General features: G+C 41.6%; 1 long non-coding RNA gene across 1 annotated transcript; it reads right to left on the bottom strand.

Annotated features, from left to right (window-relative positions):
• Positions 1-925: 925 nt before the first annotated feature.
• Positions 926-5,470, bottom strand: LOC148638919 (uncharacterized). The gene is made up of 3 exons (XR_015930857.1): positions 4,363-5,470; positions 3,225-3,385; positions 926-2,236 (listed from the first exon to the last, which is right to left on the bottom strand). It is a non-coding gene; the product is annotated as an uncharacterized LOC148638919 (long non-coding RNA).
• Between the last annotated feature and the right edge of the window lie 1,386 nt (positions 5,471-6,856).

Below are 6,856 nucleotides of genomic sequence, written 5' to 3'. Positions count from 1 at the left end.
TTCCCCCGTCCTGCAAAGAAAGTGAAAAAATATGCAAATACATGAGAACAGGACCAGAATCACAGCTTGCACATGGGCCCATGTGAACGCAGCAGTTCCTGTTGTAATCTTAGCAGTTTCCCCCAGAGCGCCCTTCTGGATCGTGTGGTTCCTGTCCTGTGTTCACAATTTACTGACAGGAGCCAAGCTCCGGTTTCGGACCCTTCGAGGCCATGCAACCTTTGACCCTTAGCCCCAACCCCCTCCTGTCTTTTCAGACCAGTATTGTTTTGTTAGGGAGCCCACTGTCACAAATAGGAAGCACATTTCAGCGCTGCTGCCTCATAGCTGTGATTTTTGTGCTGTGAATCATGGCATTTCCGTAGGAAGCAGAACAGACAGACAGCCAACTCGTGGCGCTGTCAGAGATTTACTGTTCTCTGCTGTGGCATGACAAACAACTGTAATCCACATTTCACTTCGCTGACTAGTGTCACTGAGGTTTCCTCAACACATCAACCAAACCATTACTACTTTATTTTTTATTTAAAACGAGCTGTGAGACGTGGATAACCTAGAACTGCATTCATGAAAAAGAGAGGCTTTCGCCCCAGAGCACAGGACAGACTGTTCAGGCTTGTGGAGGGTTGGGTTGGCAAAGAGCAGACTTGACTTTGCTACCCAGAAACAATTCTGAAAGCAGAATTAGAGATTCCACAACTGCAGATATGTTCAAAATAAATACTACAGTAATACCAGACAATATTTTATGTACATTACTAAGCCATGTTATAGAAGTTAGGCTGTTATTATTAAAAAAATAACCTTGACTGGATGTACAGGAAACACTGAACTGTGATGTGCTGATTGGTCTGGTCACATTGCATGTTACAGCTGACACATACATGTGTTACAGTGATCTTTGTAATGGTACGTCTAGGTTTTATTCATCTTAATAAATACAGACAGCTTCCTTAACTCAAACAATATGGATAACCTAGAACTTCATTTCTAGGCTTTTATTTCTTCTGCTGATAAAAGAATCTGTTCCCGATAAGATATGCTGAAACGGATCCAAACAGTTTTCTATGGATATTTTAAGGGAATTGCATTTACCATTAATGTTAATGATTTTTTACAATGTTTATCTAAATCAACCCCTGAATAATTGAAATAACTTAAAATACAAATCCAGCTCTCCAAAGTAAAGAGTCAGGCAGTGGAAGGATGCTGTGTAGACCATGGTTTGCTTCCACAGACATTTTATTTTTATGTAGTGAAAGCATTTGTCATTTAGTTCTCCTTCCTTAAGAATTAGTTTATTTTATGGGGAGAGTTGTAAAACATTTGAAGCTTCAAAATGAACTGTCACCAGCATTGATTCTCTAACCTCTTGAACAATTTTAGGAAAGTTTGAGAGTCAAATGAAAATCCTCTATTGCATTTTCTATTCTTAGTGAAGAAAAACTGGGGTGAGAGATTAAAAACTCTTGGTAACTCTTTTGCGGAGTCTTTCATTGAAACCATTTTCTAACCACTTTCTAAATTCCAGTTCATGATTGCAGGGGGCTCTAGAGTCTGTAGGGCAAGCTCTGGGTTCAAGGCGGGATACCCCCTGGACTGGACAGGACACCAGTCTATCACAGGGCTCACACAGACACAGACACGCACACACTCAACCTATTATTATGTCTTTGGACTGTGGGAGGACGGAGCACCCGAGGGAAACCCAGGAAAACACGAGGAGAACATACAAACTCCACACAGACAGCCCCCCAGGAATTGAACCCAGGGTCCCACAGCTGTGCTACCATGCCGCCACCCACATATACAGTATGTACAAATATGTACAATGTTGCTGATAGAATTAGCTGTCCTATACAAACAATGATTACAACAGCATGGAGCAGTGACGTTTTGTTGACCAGACTCTGACAGTGGTCACATTGATCCAGTGTGATGTCCTCTGGAGTTTACTGTTTTGTCCATGAGAACAAATTCCTACTGGTCTTGTTTGAATGTGCATAAAATGTCGTTGTTCTCCATCGTCCAGTTCTCATGATTTTCATGAACTGTCTGAGTAGGGCAGTGCCTTCATAGGCACCTTATGCAAGACAATTGCCATGCATTCCCTGTCCAGTTTCAGGGACAGCCATAGCACTGCATCAGTGTGTAGGGCACCTGGATTTTGTGGCAGTTGTGCAGGCTTGCAGTTTCCATGGCGCTTAGAAAAAGCAGTTGAACTTCCTGTCGAGATCTGTGCAAAGAAGATTTTTATCGAGTTTAGAAAAAAAACGTTCAGAAGAGAAATTAATGAAAATTCTAAGTAAAGGCTGTCAACCTGGCCACACTAACACCAAAACAAAACCCAACGGAAGCAAGGTGTGTTCAGATGCTTCAGAACAAGATCTGTAACACTGGAATGTGTGCAGCCCTACCTCCTCCCCATTTCCTTACTGTTAGCAAAGGCTGAGAGTGACTCACTGTGAGCAAGAAGCTCTCACTCATCAGCACAGACCCAAGCGCCCAACAGGAAATGGAACATCGGGTGCAGCCCTCAAGGGACTTGTTCACTTGGGACTGTCCCATCTTCCAAAAAAATTTCAAAGGTTTAGAAATTCATGGTGAAATTACTCTACTGATTTTAGTAGTAGTAAATCATATTAAAAATTGAATAGTAAGTAGCAATGTCTTTTAAATGTATTCCTTTGTATGTAATATGGTCAAATCTGTGAGTTCAAAGAGGGCAGCCTTACTAAATTTCATTACTGAAATCAGACATTTCTCTTTTCTGGACTGTGATAGTGTGTGATCAGTGTGTGTCAATGCCACAGTCCATCAGCGTAAAAGATCAGAATTGTTCATCAGTTGTGATGCCCCCAGCACTCAGTGGTGAGAGCCCAGGCTTCTGACTTAATTATCACTTGAAGGGGTGCAGTCTATGAGCAATCTCTTTTAATTGTCTCTCTATTTTTATTTCTAATGTCTGCTGTCTTCTGAAAATGTCCCAGTTTGTCGTGTTTGTAAGCTGCTCAGCACCAAGTGTCTGTTTGAGGATGGTCTTTGTGGGTAAATTTGTTAAATCTGTGTGCTTTATTTATCTAAAAACATAATTACATAGAGTAGCAAATTAATTTGCTGCACAGAATATTATTAGGGTGGCACAGTGGTGCAGTGGTTGACATTGTTGCCTTGTAGCACTGGGGACTCTGGGTGCTGTACATGTGGAGTCTGTATGTTCTCACCTTGTTCACGTTGGTTTCCTCCAGGTGCTCCAGTTTCCTCCACAGTCCAGAGACATGCTGGTAGGTTAACTGGTTTCTGGGAAAACCTGCCCTGGTGCAAGTCTGTGTGTGCCCAGTGATGGACTAATGTCCTATCCAGGGGCTCCAGCTCTCCCGTGACCCTGTATTAGATAAAGTGGGTTTAAAATTGATGGATGATGATGACTAATATTATTGTGTGGGAGATTGTGGAGAGTGAAGGGACATGGGACACTATGTTGAAATGCAGAAAGTTCTGTTGCTTTTGATCCAGCCTCCACTAGGTGGAGCCTCAAACCTTTCACCTGGTTCCTTGCAATACAAAGCAGGAGATAAAACAGAATTTAATGTCTGTGGTTTTTTTAACCCACACAAGCACTGAGAAAGGGTGCACAATTATGGTGCAACTGACCTTTTAAAAAAAACATGTGCGTAAAGGTCAATACATAACAAATTGAAACCTTTTTAAATTTTAAATCTGTGTTCGTCTGTTTCCTCATATTAACCATTACATATGGTGTCCTAGGCTTTAATTTACTAAGATATATAAATATGTGCATAAACATTTCAAAAGTACAAGGTTTCACTTTATAAGAAACTTTCTATTGGTGGAAGGATGAAAGCAGAAAAGGAAATTACAGGAAGACACTTTTAGTTCTATTTTCCTCTGGCATGAAAGACACCTCATATTTTGAAAGCCTGGATGTTTTGCAATCTCAGATTGCAGTATAAATGTATTTAAAAAGAGTAATGCAAAATCTCAAATGTAATCATGCTACTGAGTGGAAAACATTGAAATTCTACACTTGTATTCAATCATGCTGCACATTCAGTCTTATTGTTGGAGGAGGTAAAGATGGACTCTCAGCATTTGTCATAAAAATAAATGAGAATCGCTGTTGCATTGATTTTTAAGTTTGTTACAACAGCTGAAAGAGATCCCTCTGGATCTAAACATCAAACTCAGTTTATCCAGTGGCACAAGAATACAGCAAAAAGTGATTGTGAAAACTGAATTAAAAACAAGTTATGCTCATGAGATGTGTACCCTCCTGCGCCAGATGACCTGGATCACGATCCAAAGGCGGCCATTAGTTGCCGGCAGGGGCTTGAGGCTTACCGTTATGCCTGCATGCAGTGGAATGACACCCTGCTGTCCCGATTGAGCAGACATAAAAGATGGAAAAGGCTGTTAGCAGAGAAGCAGCTGATGGCATTGAGCAGTGGTGCCCCCCTCCCTGCCAGCGGAGCCCACCCACACAAAGCTCGATTCACGGAGACTCCGAGCAGCTGACAGATAGACAAGTCGCCATCAGCTGCCCGCCTCTGTGTTGAAAAAGGCTCCTCGCAATTATCGAGGTGCTAAAAAACAGACGTGAAACTTGTACCATAGTACCGTCTCAGAGGCTTTTTGTAAACAGTGTTGTTCTGTTTTGTATTGTTTTAAGAAAACCTCCACCATGGGCTTGTATACTGCCAAAGCAGGACAGAAGCCAGCACTGGCAAACATGGAAGCCTGCTACCAGCTGTCTTTGAAAGTTTTTGTGCCATTAGTGCCAACTTTCACGGTTGCAGTCAGAAAGCTGTGATTGGTTTTGTCGTTGTACTGCGGACAAGGCTTTGCTGCACTGGAAAGAGTTCAAAGGAAGAGCTGCTAGAACAGTTTCCTCATGGAAAGTGTGACATACATTGAAAGGATAAAAGAGTGTTTCTTCAGCTTAGAACAGAGAAGACTTTGTTGGGATCTGATTTGCATATTGAAAACGCTGAAATGAAGGGACAAAGTTAACCCCAAAAATCTGCATGGACAAAATATTAGGAACCACCAGTCAAATGAGCAGACTCTTGTAGAGGCTGTGTGGCTGGCCTCGAAGAGCAGAAGACCAGTTTTGTTCATCTTCCCAGGTCAGTGCAATCCCCAGTAGACAGAAGGGGACCTGCAGGTCAATCCTGCCCACGGCTGCTCTCACTGTAGCCTCAGCTGCTTGTGATCGTGCTGGAAGCCCAGGATGAGATCTGGTGCAGGTATTTCAGTACCATGTGGAATTTATACTTGTCTGCAGGAGCTCCTGAAAGCACATACTGGAGCTTCCTGAGGTTGTTGACGAGAGAGTGAAGTTCATTTCAGGAAGGAAAATAGACCTAGAAGACACAAACAGAAGTGGTGGTTGAAAGAGTTGTTACAGGCTTCTGATGCTGAAGCTGTTTGATTGAGATCTTGACCAAAGGCCACCAGAACCTTCCAATGTTGTGGCAGTACATGCAGGCTGGAGGGCCTGGTGTTTCAGTCCCGCCTGCTCAGAGCCTCAGCTCACTGTGCGTGAAGGACCTGATAACAAACTGTTCCCCTAGTATCCATGGAGCACCAGACCAGCAGGCTTTGTAGGCCTCACTAAATCACCAGCACAAGTCTTCAACTAACAGGGTTATAGTAGTTCAATCAAGGCACAATTAAACCAATTCAACCCTCACAGGTTTGATGCTGCTGCTGATTTAAGCAAAACTCGCACTTGAGGAACTGATGTGGAGGCCTGTGTGGGTGGTACAGTTAACCAAAAACAGCAGATCTGTGAGCTCACAATGGTTTTCTAAGGAGGTCAGGTCAAGTATATTGACTGTGTGAAAATAATATATCTATCTAACAACAAGAATATTAGGAGAGTTGTCAGTTTTAATTATCACCTGCTCTTAAAATGCCAACATTTTAAGTTTTTTTTTCTTTTGTAGCAGTAATAAGGCAGTCGGTAGTGTGTTTCAATATTACAGAAGGGAAATAAAATCTAGGACTACTTGACATCACAATGCTGTTACAAATTTGTTAAAAAATACTGTTGCATTACAATCATCTTCAAAATGACAATACATAATAAAAACATACTTACATGTGGCAAAGGAGTTAGAAGTTTTACAAGTGCAAATGTTACACCAGATGAGATCAGATGATACAATCTAAACATTGATATCTGGCCACAATAAATCAGTTTTTTTAAATGATACCAGGTAAATAAAATGAGAAAAGGGTAAATAAAGTAAGGTGAATAGAACCAGAACTCCACAGTTTTTGGACTGTGGGAGGAAATCAGAGCACCCCGAGGAAACCCACACAAACATGGGGAGAACACACATATTCCACAGAGACAGCACCCCAGAGCCCCCGCACTGCGAGCCATGTGAGCATACGGCCTCTAATCTTTGTAAATAAAGAGCAGGTTAAGATGTAATTGCTGTTTTTGCACATGAGTGAAAACAGTAGTTTCTGAGACTTTTGCCTTGCAGTATATTCACTACCTTCTGATGATGTACCATTTAGGTGAATTACAAATACTGTATACACTTTTTAGGGTGAATCCTATTAACCAAAACTTGAATCCTCAAACTGAACATTGTTTTTGGAATGAAATTAAATGTCAGCAAAGACTGCAAAGACCAATCCAAAACTTGAATATGATAGTTCAATTTTCTTGGTATGTATTTTTATTACTGAATGGCAATGAAATATAAAAAAAAAACACCTGCAGGCGAATGACACGTCCAGCCCTAACTTGTGGTAAAGGCATGAAGATGTGAAACAGTTGCAACAGGTTGTAGTTCACCTCCGTGGCCGAGATGAAATA

This window comes from Lepisosteus platostomus, chromosome 27 (genome assembly GCF_059453375.1).
Source record: "Lepisosteus platostomus isolate fLepPlt1 chromosome 27, fLepPlt1.hap1, whole genome shotgun sequence".
Lineage (NCBI taxonomy): Eukaryota > Metazoa > Chordata > Actinopteri > Semionotiformes > Lepisosteidae > Lepisosteus > Lepisosteus platostomus.
Note: the sequence above shows the minus strand (reverse complement) of the source record. Positions and strands in the feature narration are given on the sequence as shown.